The sequence below is a fragment of the Ursus maritimus genome, unplaced genomic scaffold, assembly GCF_017311325.1.
Source record: "Ursus maritimus isolate PB19 unplaced genomic scaffold, ASM1731132v1 scaffold_15, whole genome shotgun sequence".
Taxonomy (NCBI): domain Eukaryota; kingdom Metazoa; phylum Chordata; class Mammalia; order Carnivora; family Ursidae; genus Ursus; species Ursus maritimus.
Genome location: NW_024423897.1, coordinates 44,655,644 through 44,680,769, shown reverse-complemented (window position 1 = coordinate 44,680,769; position 25,126 = coordinate 44,655,644).

Here is a 25,126-nt window from a genome sequence, read left to right as displayed (position 1 = left end):
TAATCTATTAAAATTTTAATTTGAGACGTGATTAGTGATTCTCTTTCAAAAGTGTTGTATTTATATTAATTCTTTTAATTTATTAGAAGTTTTATAATATCTTAATAAAATAGAAACTGTGAGATACATGCAAAATTAATATATGAATCTCTATTACTAGCTTGAGCTTTTCCAAGATACAAGATAATAATGTTAGGATGTTGTTTCAAGTCAGCCATATCCAAATACATTCAATGAAATTTGCATTATTTTAAATTTAAATGTTAAATAAATTATTATTATATTTTATTTTAAAAGACCAATTGCACTGTAGTTTGCCAAGGTAGTGTTTTATTTTTTTCCTTGGATCGGTCCTTACTAAGTCCTTCAGTGTCCTATATAGAAGGTGTTAGCAACCACTCCGAGAGATTGGCAGCACTTCTTCCTAAATAAAGGAAAAGGTTTTACCCCATCCTTTTAACAGTCTTTTTCTTAAGTGAGTATTACTCAAAAATGAAAATACAATAATGCCATTGTTTGTTTCAAAATTAATTTAATGTATGTCTAGAGTAGAAAATGGAGATTTTTTTTCCACATCCTTGCAAAATTATTTATTTGGTCTATCTAGTTTGCTTACCTCTCTATGCCTAATTACATCACTTTTAGTAATACAATAGCCAAATAATTCTTGAGTACTTTTCTTATGAACTTATAAACACATTTTGTTATTATTGTTGTTATTGTTAAAAAGTAATTTTACTCCTTGCTTTGAAAGGAGAGTCAGAGTTTTAAATAAAAGTGGACATGTCAAGGAGTCTAGATCCTTCTTCCTAAAACACAAAATCACTATATATTCTCTAAGTTTGCATTTATGCAGTATTGCTGTGCTGAAGTATCTAGTGGAATTTGGAGCATTACAAAGTTCCTAAATCATGCCAGGCAATGGTTAGTTTTCAAAGTTTTAGACATGATTCGTACACGCTATTTAATCCCCTGCAGCAAGTAAGAAAAATTGGAGATTTATGCAAATATTTATAGAATGAGTTTTTATTGAATAATCCCAATGGGAGTGTTTTGCTGTGTTTTTCGCTCTAGTTGCTGCACTGCTTTTGTCCCAGGGAGATTTCCACGCAGTTCTTGCCCTTTAAAATGAGCTGCAGCAAGTTCACAGAGGGGAGTTGGGTCTTTCTAAGCAAGGTGAGCAGAACATCCTAGGCTGCATCCTCCTCCTTTCATCTCTGAGGATAGTCACACCCATAGAGGTGGATTTAAAAGAGATGATGAGATATTTTTCTAGGTCAATTTTTATAATATTTTGGTATTTGTGTTTAAAAACTTGCTGGCTAATACACATTGATATCTCCAAATACTTTGTTTTGTGTGTTTATTTTCAGTTCACTAGACATAAAATTTAAGTTGTCTATTCCTAAATGAGCTTCTAAAGGCCATGAGGCATATTCTTTTGTTTTCAAAAGATAACTCAAAGTACTTTTAGCATGTTTTTTCAAAGTGATAAGTAGCTGAGTTTATTGTCGCACTTAAGGCAACTATCAATTCTTACATGAGTTCAGATCAGCGCTGACTCCACCCATGATCTTGCCCCCGGAGTCTCAATGTCACCAAAATGCCCAGACTGACATTATCTTAGAAGAAATTCCCTCAGCAGCTTGGCCACCTGTCTTTGTGTTTTGTTAGCCACTTTACCATTCTACCATCTGTCACACCATGGAAGCGACCTGTAATTAAGAACTTTGAAGTAAATCCACTCTAAATTATGATTGGACATAGTCTTTCATGGCCCTCAAAATATCACGTTTCTGTTCTTGCTATTTGTCAAGAATTCCCTTGTATGGGGCATGGAGGAGACTGGCATATGTAGAAAATAACCTTAGTGTCTTAATGACCACTAATTATGCATTTTGTTTTTTAAACAGCACAGTTCTATGACAACCACACAGCTGCTTATCCAAGAAAGAGGAAATAGGTTTTATCGGGTGGGGAATATTTTGTATATTGTATTTCTCTCCTCAGAATATGATACATAGTTTGAGTTTTATTATATTTTTCTCCTTTGACTATGATGCCTATTTTGGTTTTCTCCAAACAATTTCCTCATACCATGAAGTTACTTTTAATTTTCTTTAAAAGCACACAACATAATTCACTTTTTAGTGTATTTTTAATGTAATATAAAATGTTTCGGTCATATAAAATACACATTTGGAAAGCAAACCAAGAGTGGCTAATTTTTAAAAATCTGCTAAAAAAAGATCAATTATACATTGTGAATAATATTGTAAAATTTCATGAATTTTATTTTAATATCTGTATTCCAAATGCCAGATGTTCCCATAATGATAAATCCTGTGAGAGGAGGAATTTTTCTCACTTTATTTTTAATGGTTTCAAAATTTATTCAACTCACAGATTTGTTAAAAACACTGCAGATATCTTCTTGAATTTCCATATCTTCTGCTTCTTAAGACAACACATTACCATTTGGAGTAATTTTTATGGCAAATTAAACTATATCACTTGGAAGTATAAAATCAAACATCACTAAGTGAAAGGGAAATGGAAAAAAATGAGTTTGGGAGATTTAAAAAACAATTGAGTGAACTCTCACTCTCTTAAATCTTCTTATCTTTAGAAATGACATGCTACGTATTTTTAATAAACTGTCCTCTAAACACATCGAGCTTCTTACGTACTGCTTGAAGCCCCAACACAGTCCCCAGCCATACTCTTAAATACCAGCTGAGCTCTACATCCCAAGCCTTTCTCTCTGCTTTAGATAGTTATCATTGCTAGAATGATCTTACTTAATAGTGAGTCAAAAGCTTCATCCAAACTCCCATTTTTTTTTATGTCAAAGTTTTAAATCCTTGGGAGATATGTCTCAAAGCAAACCCTGCTTCACCTCACAGTCCATTATAATGTGAACATAAGTTTTATTTTTCAAATTTGAGCTTTCTAATCATTTTGTCATTCCTAAAAAAAAAAAAAACAAGAATATTTTTAATCACTTGAATGTTTTTAATGTCTTTAACATCCCAATGGTACTCTAAGACACATAATTTTTATTTTAATACATTGACTGTCATCTTGCATAAAATAAATGGATCTTCATCTACTCTAAGCCATTATTGCTGACCATCTGAGTGAATGATGAAGAATCTTATGATGAATAAGGCATAAGGGGTATGGAGAGATAACCTTAGTGGATGCATCTAATTTCTCAGTGCTTTAAAATATATGTATAATTTATGCCATATATGTATATGGCATAAAAATGACACCTGACAGCCAGTTATAGTTATCTATCAGTATCTGTGCATATACTTAAGCTATATAGTTTTGGTATATATTCAAGTGAGATTGTAAATTATGCATTTAATACAGTATCTCTACTTTTCCAAATTATTGTAACTCCTTATGATATGTACTAATGTATGTATGTACACATGTGTGCATATACATACACATACATACATACATGCACACACGTAGTACATTAGTTATTCAGTTTGTTGTCTGACAACGTTTCTGAGATATGGTCCAAAATGTTCACTGTCATATTTAAATTTACCAATCCTTGAATGACAAGAAAGATAAAATGTGTTGACTCCAATTCAGTGAAAACAACATAAAGACACTTGTGCACTCTTCTCCTTATCATTTGTTCTTCCTCACTCATTTTAGATAAATCAATGAACAAAAATGAAATGAGCACGTGAGACTTTAAAAGGCCAGCTGCTGCTGTTGGCATGTATCTGAAACTAATGGCTAATCTTCAAGTACAGTGCCTGTTTTGCTAAAACCTGAATCCTCTTTCATCCTGACAGCCTGTTTCTGAGCCAAAATTAGGGGCCAGTTCTTGAATTTCTGAATCCCTTATTTGAGAGCAGTGTGGGATACACAGATGCAGTGTAGGGGAGAAGGGAAATGTGGTGTGTCCTCATTCAGTTCTCAGTGATGCTTTGTCTTCATTTGTGTTATTACTCTGAAGGAAAAATATGGAAAAATGTTTCCTGTGAATTATCAAAAATATGCTTTCTATTTAGATATTGTAGGTATTTTTACTTTCATTATTTTATACATGAACCGGAAACATTTGAAATTAAATATGCTAATATCACTCTAAAATAGTTCACTTACATGTATAGGATATTTGTTTATTGATATGATTTGGCATTTTGCATTTGGCTTATTGATGTTTGTGTTATTTTTCAATAATTTTCAAATGGCCAAGTTCACAGTCTATAACATGGAGCTTTATTTTAGTACAGTGCAAAAGATATTTTGCCAATTATAAAACTAATGTCTTTTATTTTGTCATAATGGTAATTAGACCTTGGTTTCCAATTTTCCTAAATTTTAGAAAATATCTACTTAACAATGTTCAAATGAATAAATTGAAATAAACACATTGGACAATTTAGTGATAATTTAGTGAAACAAATTGCTTAAAATGATGACTTTTTTAAATGACCAGCAATTAGTTTAGTGAATTATGTTACTATGTTAGACTGTTCATAGTTGACCTGCCATTTTGCTTATCTTGGGAATTGACACCAGTTGCCAAAACAGATTAAGAAATGTGGGTTTTGCATTAATGATGCATATATATGCATGTTTATGTACATTTAAGAGTCTCCATATATGTATATGCAAACATGTATATCTATGTAATTGCACCACATATAAAAATATAGCTGACAACCTTGGAGTAAAGGGGGAAGACATAATGTATAGGTCACATAGACAAATATATATAAATTTAAATATATATAATTTTATATTATGAACTTATGTAAAAATTAGTATCTTTTTAAAAAATTAAGTCCTTATTCTATCCCATTATAAATCTTTACAAAATATTCACTTCCTAGACATACTAATACATTATGAAATAAATCTGTATAAATAAGTCTGTATAAATCTTTCTCCTTATTAAAAATAATTTAAAAAATAATGAAATGGGATTGGAATACTCAAGCCTCATGAAACATTAGAGTAGAAGTATTTCTATTAAGAATACCAAGTATGTAATTATGATGATGATGATAATGATGATTTTATTTTAATTAGTTCAGAGAAATATAGAAAATCTAATGTAAATGAAAAGAAAGATGCAGAAACATGATTTTTTTTTCAAAAGATTTAATTTGATGTCAGTAAAACTGGTGAGAATAATATAGCAAAACAAGTTGAAACTTCATGAGACAGCCTTTTTCTTTCCCCCAAACCCTTCCATCATGCTTGGTAATATCATTGTTCACAGAGATGAATCAACCACTATCTTAAATAACCAAAACCCCAATCTGCTTACTGACCTTCACTCAACTTCTTACCCCCTCCGCTTGTTACACTCCAAAGTCTCTCCTGAAAGATATTAACTCCCTCCTTTTCCTCTAGATCAAGTACATTCACAGAAAGGTTTTTTACCTCTTTTGAGACCCAATCCACCCTCATGTTCTGGCTTCCTCCATCTTTGTATAAACTTAATCTTATTGTTCATAATTAAAACCTGTTGCTTTTTAATATTTTTTACGATTTATTTATTTATTTTAGAGAGAGAGAGAGAGAGAGAACATCAGGAGGAGCAGGGGGAAAGGGAGAGAGAATCTCAAGCAGACTAGTGCTGAACCTGGAGCCTGATGTGGGCTCGATCTTATGACTCTGAGATCATGACCTGAACCAAAACCAACAGTCAGACACTTAACCAACTGCACCACCCAGGTGCCCCTTTTCGATATTTTCTACTGCTTTTTCTCCTCTAACATACTCATTTAACAAATCACCAGCCTTGGATCTATCTTATGATCCAAGTTTACACACAAACTTTAGGACATTTTTAGAGTAAGTTACACAACTAAACTGAAGGGATATAGTAATTTTAAAAAATAAACACTAAATAGCAGTCAATACCAGCAATTCTTTTTTAGAAGAATGTAATGGAAAAAAATGACATTTATAATAACAATAATAAAGGAAGTGCCAAACTATACAAGATTATGTTAAATAATAAAAATAAACTGAAAATTAAAATAACAAAAACAGAATAAACTTCAAAGAATGAAAAACATTTTTTTCCTTGGGTAGAAATACTCAATGGTTTAAATATTATAAATAGAGAAATTTCTCCTATCTATAAATTTAAGCTCAACTAAAGCATCTACAAGGTGATAATTGAATTAGGAAAAAAATATAAATATTACACAAATAATAAATATAATTGGATACTGCAGAAATTCTGTCAAAATAAATAGCAAGATGATTAAAGGTGTAATAATTAAAAAAGCTTGACACACATATATAAATAGTGCAGGTTAATAGACTAATAGAGAGTACCAAATTGACATAAATATGATTGAAATTAAGTATACGAATAAGCACAAATTGAAAAGCAATGCAGAAAAAAATCTTAATTGATATTGTGGATACACACGGACAATGATTTAAAGAAAAAAATCTGAATTCTTTTCATGAATACGTGAAAAGAAAAGCAAGACTAACATAAAAAAAAATAAGATTGCAGGACAATTCCAAACATAATATTTAACAATTTATCATTATTATGAATAAATCAAATCACTTTAAAAAGTGAAAGCCTCAACATGAAGTCTTAAAATGTCAAACATTACCTATGTGCCATTCATTTTTAAAAGACCTTAAAATAATTATGCAGCCAAGATGCATCCAAGAAATTTTAATACAGGTGTCTCAGAAAGGCTGATTTTTGAGACTAAGAGACCAAGGAGTCAAATTAGAAGCGAAATGCAAAGGGTTTGAGTAAACTTATTAGTACAATACTCACATAAACAAATTTGCACTCCTGATTTTTTCAAGATACACAAACCACACAGAAAATTTGACAATGCACTTGGTCACAGAAGAAAGGCCAACAAATTTCAAAATCCACTTTCTTGCAGACTGTGCTCCCTGAAGATAGGGCAATAAAATCAGACATGTACAAAAAGAAGTATCAAAACTAATTTAAAATATAAATATATCTTCTCATAATACTAAAATGGAAGTGAAAGCATTGACATACTTTTATAAAGAAAACATATCTCCCCCCACAAAAAAACCCTGAAAAGTTGTTTTGCCAGAAAACATACAAAACTGAAAATATATCAAGAAAATTTTCTCCTTAGGAAGTTATTTTTTAAAAAATGGAAGAAATAAGTTATAAGTATTACAGCAAAAATTGAAAACAATAGTAAAATTTTTAAATAACATGCATAAAACTTGGGCAAACATAATTAAGAGAAATATGTGTAAGCATACATTCTAAACACAGGCATACAAGGAAAAAAGGCATACAAGAATATAACTAGATTAATAATAGTATACGTCCACCAGGAAATATTAAAACAAGGTGTTAAATTCCCCTAAAAAATTAGTTGCTACATTCTTTCAGAAATACAAAATACATGAATCACAAAACCCATAAAATAATTGTAAAAGTAGTAAAAGATGACTCCACACTAAGGAATTTGGCCAAGGTGGACTCTTAGAAACAAACTATATCATTTCTTCAAATAACAAAATTAACAATATTTTGAAATATTTTATTTTATAACCCTAAGATGAAATCTGGAAAATGACAGCTCAAAATAAGTAAAATAGTAGATAACTCAATTTATAAGTCGGATATACTGAGTTGATACTCAACATGATCAAATAGAGATTATCCCATGATTGCTAAGTGTGTAGAGCAATAGAAAATAACGCATCAAGTGTATCAAGCAATTATATGACAGCAACAACAAAATGATTGATCAGCAGATCCTATTTTTTAAAAAGACATAAAAATGTAACTATCTGTCAGGGAAAAATGAGATAAATCTTGGAAGAGAAGAGGAAAAAAGATAGTTTTTGTTGAATAATATAATTTACCTTAAATAATATTTAAAAATACAAGAAAATAGCCTGGAAAAATATTAAAACCAACAAGAAATTTCAACAAGTTCTTCAGAAAAAGATCAACATAGAGAATAGTTTTCTTACACAACTCTGGTGACAAATCAGAAAATGTAACAGGAAATATGTTAATGACCACTGGATCAAAATAGCAGCAAATATTACATGGGACTAACAATAAGCCATGAAAGATGTTTATAGGATATTTATGGGAAAAAAGAAAAACCCTCAGTAAACTGTAACAGGATGTTCATGCATAGAAGTATTTGACAATGGAAAACCACCAAACCCCACAGGTGTCTATAAATGCAATGCAGTATCAATCATAAGCAAATTATATTTTTGTGAATCTCGACATGCAAATTCTAAAATGTGTTATTTTAGAAGTCTTGGTTCAGTAAGATTTAATAAGCAAGAGAACACATACACAGCTTGTCTTGGGCAGCCACAAGATGAGAGAATCTCTGCATCCACCTGCCAGAATCCTAAACATATATTATAGGGGCACCTGGGTGGCTCAATTGTTAAGCGTCTGCCTTTGGCTCGGGTCATAATCCCAAGGTTCTGGGATCGAGCCCCATATTGGGCTCCCTGCTCAACAGGAGGCCTGCTTCTCTCTCTCCCACTCCCCCTGCTTGTGTTCCATCTCTCACTGTGTCTCTCTCTGTCAAATAAATAAAATCCTAAATATATATATATATATATAGAGGCTTTCACGTTGCAATCACATATTCAGGCCGATAGTCTCAACAATACCTTACTCTCTCAAGGCTACAACCTTGACACAGCTCTGAGTCTGGGAATGGTAGATGAAATGTACATTGCAAGGACAAGAAAGGGTGAGGAGTTTCTGATTACTTGTGTCCAGCTATTGAATTGAGGCGGTCACATCCTCCTGATTACCTCCTCTGAAACTTTACCCTTCAGGACCTGCTTTTGCAATCTTGTAAGTCTCCTTCATTTGCAGTGGTCAGCAAGTGGTTTCATTAGCTTGGAAATGGCTCATTTAGCAGCTATCTGGCTGCATTGGAGGCAGATACCACAGCAACAATATAGGTGCATGCACGAGAAAACACAGATCAAGATAACGATCCCCAAAATAAATAAAATTTTTTCTACCAAGACCCCTGTATCTAAACCACTGAATTATTAAGCCTCTAGACTGGGGGTAAAATGACATAAAATGTGATTTACTAAAGATGATACATTGGCAGACTCATCAGCTATGAACACACAACACTGGATAATGGCATAGGTGCTCCCTTGCAAGGCAGTAATAATGTACAAACATTCCTGTTTTGGAGGAAAACTTTTTTTCATTAGAGATATTCCAGTGGTCATTAAGGTCAGGCTTTGTTGACTATCATATCATTGGATGAACTTAGTGAGGGCTTCTTTGTGTACCAAAATGTTCTTCAGACAAATGGTGGGGAAAAAAAGATGGCAGCCAAATGGTCATACCAGTGGAAAACAGAACATGCCACTTAGTCTCGAGGAGATTGGCAGCTTTAGGAACTTGTCCAGGTTGTACATACGATACATGTTGGCTAGGAATGGGGTCATGGTCAGGAATAAGGAGATGGACTGAGAGCAAGATGTACTAGACCAGGCCCCCCATTTTCTCCCTTCTTTCAATGGTGCATGTTTCATTTCAGGCATAGAATATATCAACTGTCTGGCTTGCAGCAGGACAACAGGATCCTAGTAGAGATTGAGTAGTTTCCCCTCATCCAGGGTGCAAAGTAATTCACCCATCCTGGTGGGACATCCCATTACAAGTTCCAGTAGATAAAGCCTTTTCTATTTCCCTTTCTTTCTCTTTCTTTCTTTCTTTCTTTCTTTCTTTCTTTCTTTCTTTCTTTCTTTCTTTCTTTCTTCTTTCTTTTTGTAGTTTCAAGTTTTTATTTAAACTCCAGTTAGGTAACATACAATGTGATACTAGTTCCAGGTGTAGAATTTAGTGATTCATCACTTACATATAACACCCAGTGCTCATCACAAGTGCCCTCTTTAATACTCATCACCCATTTAACCCACCCCCCACCCCCCTCCTCTCCAGGAACCCTCGGTTTGTTCTCTATAGTTAAGAGTTTGTTTTATGGTTTGCTTTTTTCTTTTATCCCCATGTTCATTTGTTTTGTTTCTTGAATTCCACATATGAGTGAAATCATAAGGTATTTGTCTTTCTCTAACTGATTTATTTTCCTTATTATAATATTGTCTAGCTTCTTCCACATCATTGCTAATGGCAAGATTTCATTGTTTTTTTATGGTTGAGTAATATTGCATTATATATATAATATATATCGCATCTTCTGTATCCATTCCTCAGTCGATGGACTTTTGGGTTCTTTCCATAATCTGATTATTGCTGATAATGCTGCTATAAACATTGGAGAACATGTATCCCTTAGAATCAGGATAATGCCTTTTATTTTTTCTTCTTCTTTTAAAGATTTTATTTATTTATTTATTTTTAGAGAGAGGTAGTGTGAGCAGGAGGAGGGGCAGAAGGGGGAGAGAGAAAATTTCATGCAGACTCCACATTGAGCATGGAACCCAATGTGGGGCTCAATCCTATGACCTTGAGATCATGACCTGAGCCAAAGTCAAGAGTCAGATGCTTAACCAACTGAGCCACGCAGGCACTGCAAGATCATGCCTTTTCTACGTGTTAGGGAACTTGGTGTTTTCAGCAGCAGAGCACATTAATCCACAGTGAGAGTTGGGGCAATGGCTATTTCCTGAGACTTTTACACTTTACGGGTGTATCAGCAGTGTTCTACAGTCTGCCATATAAGGCACAGACCCTGCTGATTGATTATTCAAACTTATTAAAGCCTGGCATAGTACTTTCGTCTACCCAGTCAATGTGGTTTTATTGTTAGTAATTTAATCTCCAGTGCAAATACTCCATTCTTTATTTCTACCAACCCTGCTGCTTGTGGGTGATATGGGAGATCTATTCAAGGTCATATTCTTTTGCCCAGACTAGCCTATCATGACCTTTGAAATGGGATGCCCAATCTCTGTCTATTCAATGAGGGTAACTGTACATGACGCACAGCTTTTCTAATTCCCTGATGGTTGCAACCTGGTTTGGGCAGCAACAGGGCAGACTTTAGGCCAGATCCAATACCCACACAAAGCAAAACATATACAGAAACTTCATTTGGAGGGAGGGGCCGATGTAATCGATTTGATAATTCTTCGCCATTTGTGAACTCCAGTGGACGACCCAAGACTTCCTTGGCAATTGCCTTGGGCATTGTTTACAACATACAAGAAATGCTGTTAGTATATTAACCAAGTCACTGTATTTCAAGTGTAATCTAGCATCCTTGGCAATACTCCATCCCATCTAAGCACTGCAGTGGGCTCTTTTTCTATGCATCCAATTGGCTGTATCTACTGAGGGGTCAGTTGTTAGGGCTCATACCTGAGCTACGGCATTAACTTCACTTGATGACCTCTTCCAACAAGAAGATTTGAAAATGATGAATAAACTGAGGGAGTAAGAACTCTGGAAGGTAACATTTAAAATGAATAAAAGTAGTTTAAGAATGTGCTACTAGTGTGGAAATAAACCAAATATAGATGAAACAGAATCTAGAGCCCCAAACCAACATAATATTAATTAGTTCATCATTAATTTATATTCTCATTTAAAATGCCAGAGCTGTGCTCTTGTTTATAGCACATTATTATCAGTGGGCCAAAAATGGACAATTTATTTCTTTTATTTTTTTCTACTTTATTCTTAACTCCCAGTTATTTCCCTAACTCTAGTAGATGTTCTATTCAAAAAATGTTAAATGTCTTTGAGCACTTACCTTTAGTTTTGGTTTTTATTCTGGATATGTAATACTTAATTTACATTAATATTTTGCCATATATGTCTCTCACTTCTTGATCTTTCTCATGCATCATGTGTGTTAGTTCAATCTACATTGCTGAATAGACATCTAGTTTTTGTTCACTATATTCCACAGTGTTTGTCTGATATTGCCTTGCAATAAAAACTTATGTTGTTTCCAAATTCTCTTTCATACCCCAAAATACACTATAGTTACCAACTGTACAAGTCATTTATTTTCTTGCACATAGTTTGTCAGATTGCTTTAAACCAACTACTAAATATTCCACCCCTTCCTATATATTTCAGTTACCATCTTTGTCATATCTACCGATGCACTTATATTTTTGACCATTCTACTATGTTTCATTAGTCTTTTATTTTCCTGATTTTTTAGCAGAACAATTTTTTTTAAAAAATATGGGTTTGTAGTGTACTTTTTTACCTGCTATGTTGATTTCTACTGTTTTGCTTTTATAAATTAATTAGTAATGGACTTTTACACTTTAAAAATTATAAAATTACTTTGCACCCCGGATGAGAGGAAACTACTCAATGTCTACTAGGATCCTGTTGTCCTGCTGCAAGCCAGAGGACCTGTTTTATTTTCCTGAGGCAAGGGAAAGAAAAGCAAATATAAACTATTGGGACTACATTAAAATAAAAAGCTTCTGCACAGCAAAAGAAACAACCACCAAAACTAAAAGACATCCTACAAAATGGGAGAAGATATTTTTAAATAACATGCCCAAAAAAGGGTTAGTATCCAAAATCTTAAAAAAAACTGATACAACTCAACACCAAAAAAATACTACTAATAATAATTCAATTAAAAAGTGCACAAAAGACATGAACAGACATTTCTCCAAAGAAGAAAGACATATGGTCAACAGACACATGAAAAGAGGCTCATCATCACTTATAATCAGGGAAATGCAAATCAGAACTAGAAGGAGATATCACCTCACACCTGTCAGAATGGCTAAAATCAAAAACAAAAGAAACAGCAAGTGTTGGCAAGGATGTGGAGAAAAAGCAACCCTCTTGCACTGTTTATGGAAATGCAAACTGGAGCAGCCAGTGAGGAAAACAGTATGGAGTTTCCTCAAAAAGTTAAAAATAGAACTACTCTATGATCCAGTAATCACACTACTGCATATTTACCCAGGGAATACAAAAACACTAATTCAAAAGGGTACATGTGCCCTATGTTTATTGCAGCAGTATTTACAATAGCCAAATTATGGAAGCAGCGCAAGTGTCCTTGATAGATGAATGGATAAAGAAGAAGTGGTATATATATTCAACGGAATATTATGCAGCCATAAAAAGAATGAAATCTTGCCATTTGCAACAACATGACTGGAGCTAAAGAGTATAATGCTAAGTGAAATAAGTCAGTCAGAGAAAGACAAATACCATATGCATTCACTTATATGTAGAATTTAAAAAGCAAAACAAACAAGGAAAGGAAAAAAGAGAGAGAGAGAGAGAAGCCAAGAAACAGACTCTTAACTAAAGAACAAACTGATGGTTACCAGAGGGGAGGTAGGTGGGGGATGAGTGAAATAGGTGATGGGGATTAAGAAGTGCATTTGGTGTGATGAGCACTGGGTGTTGTATGGGAGTGCTGAATCACTATATTGTACACCTGAAACTAATACAACACTGTGTCTTAACTATACTGGAATTAAAATAAGAATTTAGTTTTATATATACTTCTTTTCTCTTACAAAATTAATTTTTAATGGACTTCTTTTAAAAAATATAAGTGTGTAGAATTGCTAAAAATACGTGATTGATTTTTTTTAACATATTTATCTGTTACTGGGAGGATGGGCAATTAAAAACTTTACAACGAAAAAATGTGTAACCCATGAGCTAGTTTGTATCTCTATTTTTTATTCAAATCTTCTTTATATTGCTTACCGACATCTGTTTTCTTATTGTCTTGTGACTTCTTTATGTATTAATTCTTAGATAATTTACTTTTTGGTTTCAAATAATATCGATCTTCATTTTGGCTTATATAATAAGTTCTATTCTACATAAAATTAAATTTTACGAGTTGACATATTTTACAATATGATGAACTCTCATCGATTTTCGTTTTCAGATTCTGATGTATTTTTTAAGACTTTATTATTTTTTTTTTTAGAAATCTTTGAGTTTACAACAAAATTGAGAGGAAGGTTCAGAGATTTCCCAATACCCTCTGCCCCCACACATGCATAGTCTTTCCCATCATCCATATCACTCACCAGAATGTTAAATTTTTTACCAAGGATAAACCTACATTGACACATCATAATCACCCTAAGAACATTAGGGTTCAATGTTGGTTTTGTACATTCTATAGGCTTAGGTAAATGTATAAGGACATGTACCCATTATTATAATACCATACAGAGTATTTTCCTTGCCCTAAATTTCCTCTGTGTTCTGTCTAATCATTCCCCCCTGTCTCCAACTCTGGTAATCATGGATTATTTTATTATCTTCATAGTTTTGCCTTTTCCAGAATGTCTTATAGTTGGAAGCACACAATAAAGGCTTTTCAGATTGGATTCTTTCACTTAGTAATATGTATATAAATTCCCTCCCTGTCTTTACGTGACTTGATAGCTCATTTATTTTTGGGCTAAATATTATTCCATTATCTGGATATACTATAATTTACTTATTCATTCACCTACTGAAGGACATATTGGCATCTTCCAAGTTTGGGCAATTATGAATAAAGCTGCTATAACATCTATGTGTAACTTTTTGTATGGACATAAATTTTTACTTCCTTTCTGTACATATCAAGGAAAATGCTCAATTCTTTGACAAGTCTGTTTAATTTTGCAAGAATCCACCCACCTGTTTTCTAAAGTGGCTATGCCATTTTGCATTCCCACCAGCAAAATACAGGAGTTCCCGTTGTTTCTCCTCATTACCAGAGTTGGTGTTCTCGATGTTCTGTATTTAGACTATTCTAATAGGTATGCAGTGATTTCTTACTGTTTTAATGTACATTTCCCTCATGATATATAATGTGGAGCATCTTTTCATGTACTTATTTGCCACCTGTATATCCTCTCTGATGAGAGGTTTGTTGATATTTAGCCTATTTTTAAACCACTTTGTTTTCATATTGTTGATTTTAAGATTTCTTAGTATATTTTGGGTAACAGTCCTTTATCAGATGTGTCTTTTACAAATAATTTCTCCCACTCTGTGGCTTGTCTTCTTACTTTTTTGATATTGTCTTTCACAGAGCAGAAGTTTTCGATTTTAATGAAGTCCAGTCTTTCACGGGTGGTGCCTTTGATATTGTATCTAAAAATGCATCATACCCAAGTCATACCAGTTTTCTCCTATGTTATTATCTTCTAAGGTTTTATAGCTTTGTGTTTACATTTAGGTCTGTGATCCATTTTGAGTTAACGTGGAGGATGTAAGCTCTGTATAGATTCATTTCTTTGCATGTGGACGTCCAGTTATTCCAGCACCGTTTGTTGAAGAGAGTATATTTGTTCTATTGCATTGCCTTTGCTACATTGTCAAAAATCAGTTGACTATATTTGTGGAGGTCTAATTCTGGGCTCTGTATTCCCTTACTTTGATCTATTTGTCTATTCCTTCACCCATGAAACACTGTCTTGATTATTTCAGCTTTATAGTAAGCCTTAAAGTTGAGTAGCCTCTGTCCTCCTCTTTCATTCTTCTCCTTCAATATTATGTTGGTTATTCTGGGTCTTTTGCTTTTCCATGTAAACTTTGGAATCAATTTGTCAATATCCATAAAATAACTTTGACTTGGAATGACAGATTTTTTTAATGTGCCTGATAAAATCTGCAAATAATAAAAAAATTAACCTTTTTCACCTTAATAGATATCACACATTTTCTCACATTATTTCTTGTTTAAAAAGATTTTCAAGGTTCAACTTGAATGATAACAGTAATGGCAGACATGCTTTTATAAATTCTTTATCCAAGTTAAAAAAAAAATGTATTTCAGTTACTCCACAGATTTTAATGCTTGTTTTAAAGATTTTATTTATTTGTTTGTTTATTTGAGAGCTGGAGAGAGAGAGAACATGAGCAGGGCGAAGGGCAGAGGGAGAAGCAGACACCCTGCTGAGCAGGGAGCCTGATGTGGCACTCAACCCAGGACTCCAGGATCATGACCCAAGTTGAAGACAAATGTTTAACCGACTGAGCTATCCAGGTGCCCCTAATGATTGTTTTAAGTGAATGTAATATAGGCATCATAAGTTCAGAATGTTCCCTTTTATTCCTTCATATGGAGTGTGTTTTTTAAAATCATACATGTAAAATGAATTTATCAAAATATTTTTCTGTATCTATTGATGTTATCACTTCACTATTTCTTTAATATAACAAAATACAAAGTAGATTACAAATGAAACATTGGCAATAAAACAGTCCAAGATTTAAACAAAGCAGTGCAGTGCATAGAAAGATTTTCCATTGACTATTACACTTTTCTGATAATCCCCCAAAGACACACACTATATCCTGATGACATTTTTTTCTTAAATGTCTTCTATTTCTAAAGGATTTTCACACAGATTTTTATGTCAGTTTTCCAGATCCACATACTTCTCTCTCTCCTCTCACTTCTGAAGAAGCATCCCCATTTTTGGAAGAAAGCCAGCAGCTCATGCTCTTTATCCTTTTTTTTCTCCCATATGGAAATTTATTATATCATAAATTTGACATTTCAAATCTGTGAGGTAAATACTAGGTATTCAAAATTTGATGTTGGATCATGGCTTCTGTATATAGGAAATTAAATTTAGGTTTATAGTTTACATATACAAAAATTAATGGAAATTAGAGACTAATCATAAATACAAAAACTCAAAAAGTATTGGAAAAAATGTGTTTATAACTAAGAAAGAGCTTTTATAAACAACATCCAAAAGTTAACTATATCAATATTAAAAATAGTAGTATAAAACAAAATGCCTGCATAGACAATGATTTAAAAATAACATTTTTAAAGAAATAATTTGTAGCTATATAAAATTCACAAGGTGTTAATATATAGGCCAAAGGAAAAAAGAAAATATATCACAAGTGAAATGTTAGTAAAATAATTAAACTCCTAAGAACTAAAGATCATAGAAATATTTAATAGACTTTTAAGTAACAACATTCACTTGATTTAAATTAAAGAAATTAAATAAACATATAGGAAATTCAGACATACAAAAATCCAAAGAGATAAGATGATTTTTAAATTATTTAAATGGGATCTCTAAGAATGTTATTAAGTTTGAATCATAGAAGCTTATTGAATTTTAACCAGCAAATTCAACTCGGCTGAAAAAATAGAAAGACCTGAAATTGAGATACACATTATAGTATAAACAGAAAGAAGGAAGACTGTAAAAGGGAGTATAATGAACTAGGAGGCTGTTTAGCATGCCTAGTAGGAATTGCTGTGGCAGGAAATAAAAGGAATGAAGAGATGACAAAGGAATAATTTTATGAAAGAAATGACTTCTCAGATTCAAAAAGCAGTTTAAGTAGGATAAATGTGAATGTAAGAGTATCTCATTAAAACTTTAGGGAACTAAATGCGATGAGAAGTTTTTAAAACAATTAGATCCTGGCATATCAATATGTAGAGTAAGTTATTGATACTTTAATATAGTATCTTAGGGATTGTTGAGGAAAGAAATGAGTCACCAGTTGTATCATATCCAAATCTGTGCTACCCCAGAGCAGATTATTTTACGATTGTACATATTATTTTTTAAAACTTCAGTCTAATAAATAAATAAATAAATAAATAAAATGTGTTAAGTCTAGGATACATTACAACATTTCAAAAGAAGCCTTTTAAGGAAAAGAATAACAATGTATAAATTTTAAACCAGTTTGTGGAGAGGTGAGAAAATAAAGAAACATCCAAAGTCCAAAGATATCAGATTTTTTAAAAAAAGCATAAAAAGATTGAGTAAAGGACACCCAAATTATAATGGCGGAAATTAGTCCTAACATATTGAAATTTACCATCAAAATGGTCTAAATTACAGCATACAAGGTAGATTTGTTTTAAGAATATTATAGCAGGAAAATTCTAAGTAAAGGAAAATTGTCATTGCTATAATTCATTAGAAGGAATAACTTTAAAGCAAAAGTCTGTTAAAAGATATACTGAGGCACATTACATTTACAAGAATTTATTTGAACAAACATCAATTTCAATGAGATAGAGCCAAAACCAAAACTGGTTAGGAGCACTCCACGGAAAAAAAGGTACTGGAAAGGCTTTTATGGAGAAGATGTGGAAGCAGAGCAATATACATATACATATACATATACATATACATATACATATACATATACATATACATATACATGTATATATTAGTTGTCTATTGTATATATACATATATATACAATTTGCTAGTCTATTGCTTCAGCAATTGCCTTATTTGGGAAAGCCTATTTGGATGTTTGTGATTAGTTGTTCTTATTTATTTAAGATTTTATTTTTTCAAATAAATAAATAAAATATTTAATAAGACTTTATTTATTTGAGACAGAGAGAGAGCACGAGTGGGGGGAAGGGCAGAGGGAGAAGCAGACTCCCCGCTAAGTGAGGAGTTGAGCTTGAGACTCCACATGGAGCTGGATCCCAGGACCCTGAGATCATGACCTGAGCTGAAGTCAGACACTTAACTGACTGAGCCACCCAGGCATCCCTGTGATTAGATGTTCTTAAGTTTCATCTCCTCATATTTGAGTGTATTGACTTTGGCTTAGGTTTCATTTGCTTATGTAGGCAACCAAGGCTTTAGAGCCACTTCAGTCTAATGGTCTCCTTGTTTAATTACTTTAAAAAGCCTTATTAGGCATCAAGAGTGTTTTTATTCTATCAATAAACTGGACTAGAACAGGAATGGTAGAGAAAAATAATGATTTACTCTCACTTTTGAATTTTGATACGAAACTCTTAAGTAAAATAGCAATAGGTAAAAAGCAAACAGGATCTTATTGTATTTATTTGCAGAAATGCAGGAAAAATTTAACACTAAACAAGCTAGTAATGCAAATTGCCACATTAATAGACCACCAGAAAAAAAATAAGATCATTTCAAAATATGTAGAGATGTCATTGAAGATATTCAATCAGATTTAAATTAAAATATCTTATTAACTAGAAATAGAAGGGAAATTAATTACCTTAATAAGGAGAATCTACCAAACCCTGCAGCAGCCAGTTAATAGTGAACATTTGTAAGCTTTTCACTTTTTAGAATAATCAACACCACTTTTCAGGTGCCCTCTCTCACCACTTGTGTTTGCTACTGTGCTGAGCGTCCTGGCGGTGGAGGCAGAGAGCCCCCTGCGGTCACCTGCGCCTGCACCTCCTTACAAGCCCTCCCCCCATGCTCCCATAGAGGCTTACCTCAGATATAAGGTGGCTCAGTTCCAGACCACTGCAATAATGTGAAGATCACAATAAAGTAAGTCAAATGAAGTTTTTTGGCTTCCCGGTGGATGTAAAAGTTATGCTTTCACTCCACAGTAGTCCACTAAGTGTGCAATGGCACCATGTCTAAAAAAATGTACACACCTTAATTTAAAAATACTTTATTGCTAAAAAATGCTAACCATCATCTGAGCTTTCAGGGAGTTGTAATCACTGATCACAAATCACCATAAAAATTAAATAATAATGAAAAGGTTTGGAATATTCTGAGAGTTAACAAAATGTGCTACAGAGACATGAAGTGAGCAAATGCTATTGGGGAAATTGTGCCAATAGACTTGCCGTATGCTGAGTTGCCACAGACCCTCAATTTGTGAACAGTGAGATATCTCGAAGTGTAATAAAATGAAGTCTGCCTGTATACTCTAATGGTACACCTGAGGATTAGAAGAAATAAGCAAAGCTGACTTCTTTGTAGATTATGTCATCAGCATGTTGGATACAATCTGCAAACCATAAAATATAACCAAAGAGTCCCATATATATTTATTGTAGAAAAATCAATTGTTTCTATACCTAAGCAATACACAATTAAAACCTGTGCTGGAAAAAATTAGCACTTCAAATAGTACTTAGAAAGTACTTCTAACATACGCTTATTGGAGAGAGAAGCCAGGAATAGGATGTTAACAAGTCATGTAATTTGAACAGGTTCAAAGCACATAGAGGGACTTTTTTAAGTTTAGGCTATCATTGACAGCTTAGGAGAAGAGATATGTAATAAGGGTTTATGCATGGTAAGTAAATAAAATTGTTCAAGAAAGAAACAACGTGGGGTTGAACAGAAAAATATATGTGAGAGTCAGGTCATGAATGGCTTATTATCTCAGTTTACAGAAATGGCCTTTATTCTCCTGTCAGTGATGATGGCAATGAAACTGGTGTAACTTGGAAAACTGATTTAACAAAAGCAAAGTTATGTTTTAGGAAGAAGACAGCTCTAATAGATGGACTGAAGCAGGGAGAGACTGAAGACAAGAAGATCCTTTATGTGTATCTTCTCCATATCATTTTAACTTTACATTTAATAGACATTAAAACTTTCCAGTGAAATTACTTTTGTAATCCATAACCATTCAAGCAGTGCTACTCTTGGAATATGCATTATGACAGTGTTTTCCTTCAGCATATTTATTTTTTGTAGCCTATAAACTTCCTCATATATCTTCTTAAAATTGCAATCACCACTACAAAAATTCTCTTTCATATCTTATTAATATTGCAATAACCATTAAGACTATGCAACATATATCTCAGTAATATGGCAATACCCATTAGCTTATTTTAATGCTAATAAAATATATAAACATGTCACTCTACTATATACTGCTAAGTTTATATGCATTCATTGGTTGATGACTTTAATAGTATAATGAAAGTGGAGTTAGGTCGTAGAGTGGAAAGTCATGGCCTTTGGAGTTAGGCCTGAACTTAATTCCTGGCTCTAAAATTTTCCAGTGGAGAACCTGAACAAGTTTTTTCTTCCCAGATTTAGCTTTTAAGCTCTTTACAAATATGAATGGTAATGCTAACCACAGAGTGTGTGTTAATATCATTTTAAAAATATATAACTGAGATAACATATATGAGGAGACATGTGAGATTTCTAGGCTAGTTACTGGCATATCATAGGTCCCAAATAAATTGAGTTCCTGCAAGTTTCCCCTAACACTACATAAAATAGTAAAAGGGAAAAGAAAGTATAATAGAAATGGCTTTACTCCTGTGTGTGTGTGTGTGTGTGTGCACACGTGCGCATGTGTGTGTATGTGTGTCATGGGTGAAGTTGGGGAACTTCTGTAGGCTCAATAATGAAAAATATTAAAATGAGAACTGAAAAAATTAATTATTCATGCCCAATATATTCAAATAATTGAAAGCATACCAGTGATTAACTAAAGGTTTAGCAGTTCATGTAAGCCATTATTAATATCATAGTAGGTTAAATGAAGTTCTTAAAAATAAAATTTACAAAATGATATAAATATTGAGAGAAGTTATAATTTTTCATGCCTGTATTACTCACATGGTAATATATAATCCACAAAGTATATATCCAGTTTTGTGTACCATCTATCTTTTATGGTAAATACAACATTTATCTTTAGAATCACCTTTGTTTAAATCCAATAAAATTTTAAAGGAGTACATAGAGTGATTGTTTTAAAAGAGGAAGTTTGTGCCCATGTGAGGGGTGTGTGTGTGTGTGTTTGTGTGTGTGTGTGTGTGTGTTTATTCAGAAGACAAGAAGAATGAAGTTGGAAGATAAGACCACTGCAATGGACAAGATCACATAGTAGTGTGGACTAGTGGCAACCCAGGTAACTGTAAGAGCCAACGTTAATGACTTTTGTTCTCATCACAGGATCCATGATCAGGGGACTCCAAGGCCCTTACAGAACTCAAACACCCTAAAAATAGAGGTCCCTTCCCTCCCTTTTCTTTAGAAAACATGTCTTTGTAATTTCTGTTTGCTCTTTTGAGATGTAAATCTTTTTAATAGCTTCTTGCCTGTTTTACAACCCTAGCCTGTCTTTCTCAAGGACCTGGGAGCCACCACTTTGAAATGTAATCATGAAGGAAGATAATGCCGCTCTCCATCTGAGGGAGGAGAGAAGCCTAACCTCCACAGACACCTTGCTTCAACTTGTTAAAGTATGTACTACTGTCATAAATTGGAAAAAGTTTGCTTCTCTTTTTGGGTAAGACTTAATAGCAAATATAGATGTACTATTAGTCCCCTGCAAAGTTGCCCATTAAAGTTACCCTGCTTCTCTAATAGACTGACCTTAATATTTTTGCCATTCTTGGCCATGGTGGTCTACAGGAAATGTGGCCATGGCCCAAACATAGTTGTGGAAACAGAGAGTCAGCACTAAGGTCACTTAGGATCCTCTAACGTGACAGTTGAGCAGTGCATTTTCATGGTTTCCATTGTGCCTACTGCTTACTTCTCTATACAAGTTCAGAGAGCAGCTCTATGATGGTTCCTATGGGTTTTTTGTTTTCTTGTTTATTTATTTATTTTTTTCTGGCTGGTTGGACTTGTAAGGAATAGTTCCATGTCAAGGGCCATGTGTTGGCCTCTTTTATTTTAAAAAAGTATGATTTTTTATTTTTGGAGTTTTTGTTTATACCCTCAAATAATATTTTACTAAATTAATTTAACATGGTAGTTAAATCCAGCAGAGCTAAAAAAATTTAATAAACATTATTTGAAGGTATATGTCCATATCAGCACTATGGTATGAATAAAGATTTCAAACATAAAAGTGCTGCCTTTTTGAAATAAACTACTTTAAAAGTGTTAGTCTTTTCTCTCATTTTTTGCTCAATATTTTATCTACATCAAATTATCCTTCATACTTGGGTTTATTTTAGCACAAAAGTGTCTTTGTTATGTTTCTTCAATAAAGAACTGTGCTCTACCGTATGAAATCATAGTAAGATCTTCATATTACGTCACTCTTAAATGTTGTGCTCTTATTCTAGAGGCTATATCACCACTTCAAAGACAAAACAGGCATATTCAGAAAATTTAATACTATGGGTTCCAACTGAGTATGAATACTATATGTTTACAGTGGAGTACATATACAAATATTGCACTAAATGTGATTGATTTATATTTTTAGTAAATGTATTAAGTGATAAAATGTCTACAGAAAAGTGCACATGATATTTTTCTCCAAGTTTCACAAAGTGCAACTACCATTATTACCGGCACTTGCCAGTCTTCCAGGGAAAGCTGTTTTACTTTCTCCTCAGGGTCGATCTCTAGCTCAATGAGGTTTACCACTATTTTTCCTTGAACAATAGGGTTTAGTTTTATGTGGTGTTTCAACTTCAGATAAATAAAATAATCCATGCTGCTTCCCTTTGGGTTGAGTTGTTTCCTCAACATTAGATCAGTAAGATCCATCCAAGTTGTTGTGTGGACTTATATGTTATTTATTCTCATTTCTGGAAGATATTAAATTATATAAAAATACTACAGTTTATCTATTCTATGGTTAATAGACATTTGTCAATTTCCAGTTTGGAGCTACTAAGAACAAGCTCTTATGAACTTTAAGGTTCAAGTCTTTTGGTGAACATACATTTACATTTGCAGAGGCACATATAAGCCTAGAATTAGAATTGCTGAAAAACTAGGCTCAGCGTTAGTAGATTGAGCTGACAGCAGTATGTGAGGTTTATCAAGTGTTTTAATCTTTTCAGAGAATGGATTTTGGTTTTGATTTTTCTCTACCGTATATCTGGTTTTTGTTGTTGTGATTTGATTATTTTTATTTTAATTATTTCTTTCTATTTTGACTTTGATTTAATTGTTTTCTACTTTCATAAAAGAATGTTAAATCATTGGATTTTAGTCTTTCTCCTTTTTTTTGTATATGCATTTATGGCTATAAGCTTCTAGTTAAACACCATGTTACCTATATCCCCTGTCATTTGTTTCTAATCAGGAAGCTCAAATTATTTTCAGTTTCTGTGATTTCTTCTTTGGTCCAAAACTTCATTTTCAAACAGAAAAATATCTAATAATTATTAAATCCACAGTGATTAGAGAGTATCTTCTAAGTGATTTTACATCTTTGAAATATATTGACTCTCAAAAACGAATGTATAGTAATCTATCATATGATCAATTTTGGGAAATATTCCATTTTTACATGAACATAATGTACTTTCTGTTGATTTGGGGCACAATGTTTTACACCTGAATTGTAGCTCAAGTTTATTAGCTGTATTGTGAAAGTCTATGTTATTTCTGATTATTTTTGTCTCCTGGATCTACCAGTTAAAGTGAATTAATGTCTCCTGTTATTATTATGGATCAGGTTATTTTCTTTTTAGCTATATCAATTAATGCTTTATAATTTTGAAGTATTGTTATTATTACATATTGATTTAAAATCAATGTATCTTTCTGGTAGATTCTTTCACTCCATAGCAAACCCTAATGAAGTCAGTGCCCTCTCAAAGCATCCTTTCCTCTGCATTTTTCTATCAATTCATGTGTTCAGATGCCTCTTCCTTTCTTACCTGGACTCCTACAATAGTTTCTTTTACTCCTCTAGCCTTCCTTTATTCTCTTCAGTCCATCACAAACACTACTTCCTAAGGTATAGCTCTACTTAAATCACGATGATGCTCACAACCTCATTTCCTTTAGGGCTGTTGCAGGTCAACTAATTTAAGATTAAGAAGCAGAGTCTTAACTGAACAGGTGAGCTGAGAATAACTTCTGTGAATTTTACTGATGAAAACAATGCATGCCTGGAAGAAAGGAGTACAGAAGCAAGTTCACTAACTTGCTTAGTGAACTTGCCCTAACCATATCTGGTGGGCACTTGCAGATCCACCTTAATCCCCAATTTAGGACTAAAGACTCATACATTGGCCTCTCCTGAACTCAAGGAGTGGGGCACTGGAGGGAGGTTTCTCAACCTTCCCTGGGAGTAAAAGGCCGAACTGCTCCTAGGCTTGCACAGGTGACTCCTAGAGTCACTGGATTTCCCTCCTCCCCTCATGCCACTGCCAGTGTGTCCTGGGCCTGCTACCTTGAGGATAAAAGATATTGTTGTATTTAACAAAGAAATACCAGGATATGGCTTAATGATAGTTTGGTAATAGATCATGTTTGGAAATAGTTCAACATAACAGTAAATGCTACCTTACTTGGAAGATTTGGTGACATATGTCTACACTCAATTCAGTCATATAAAAGTAAATTCAAAGGATGAAACTTATAAAGAACTTTCCTACTTTGAAATTAACTAGTACTTGGTTTGCTGTAATGGATATTAAGCTAATCCAATTCTTGTCAAAACAACAAT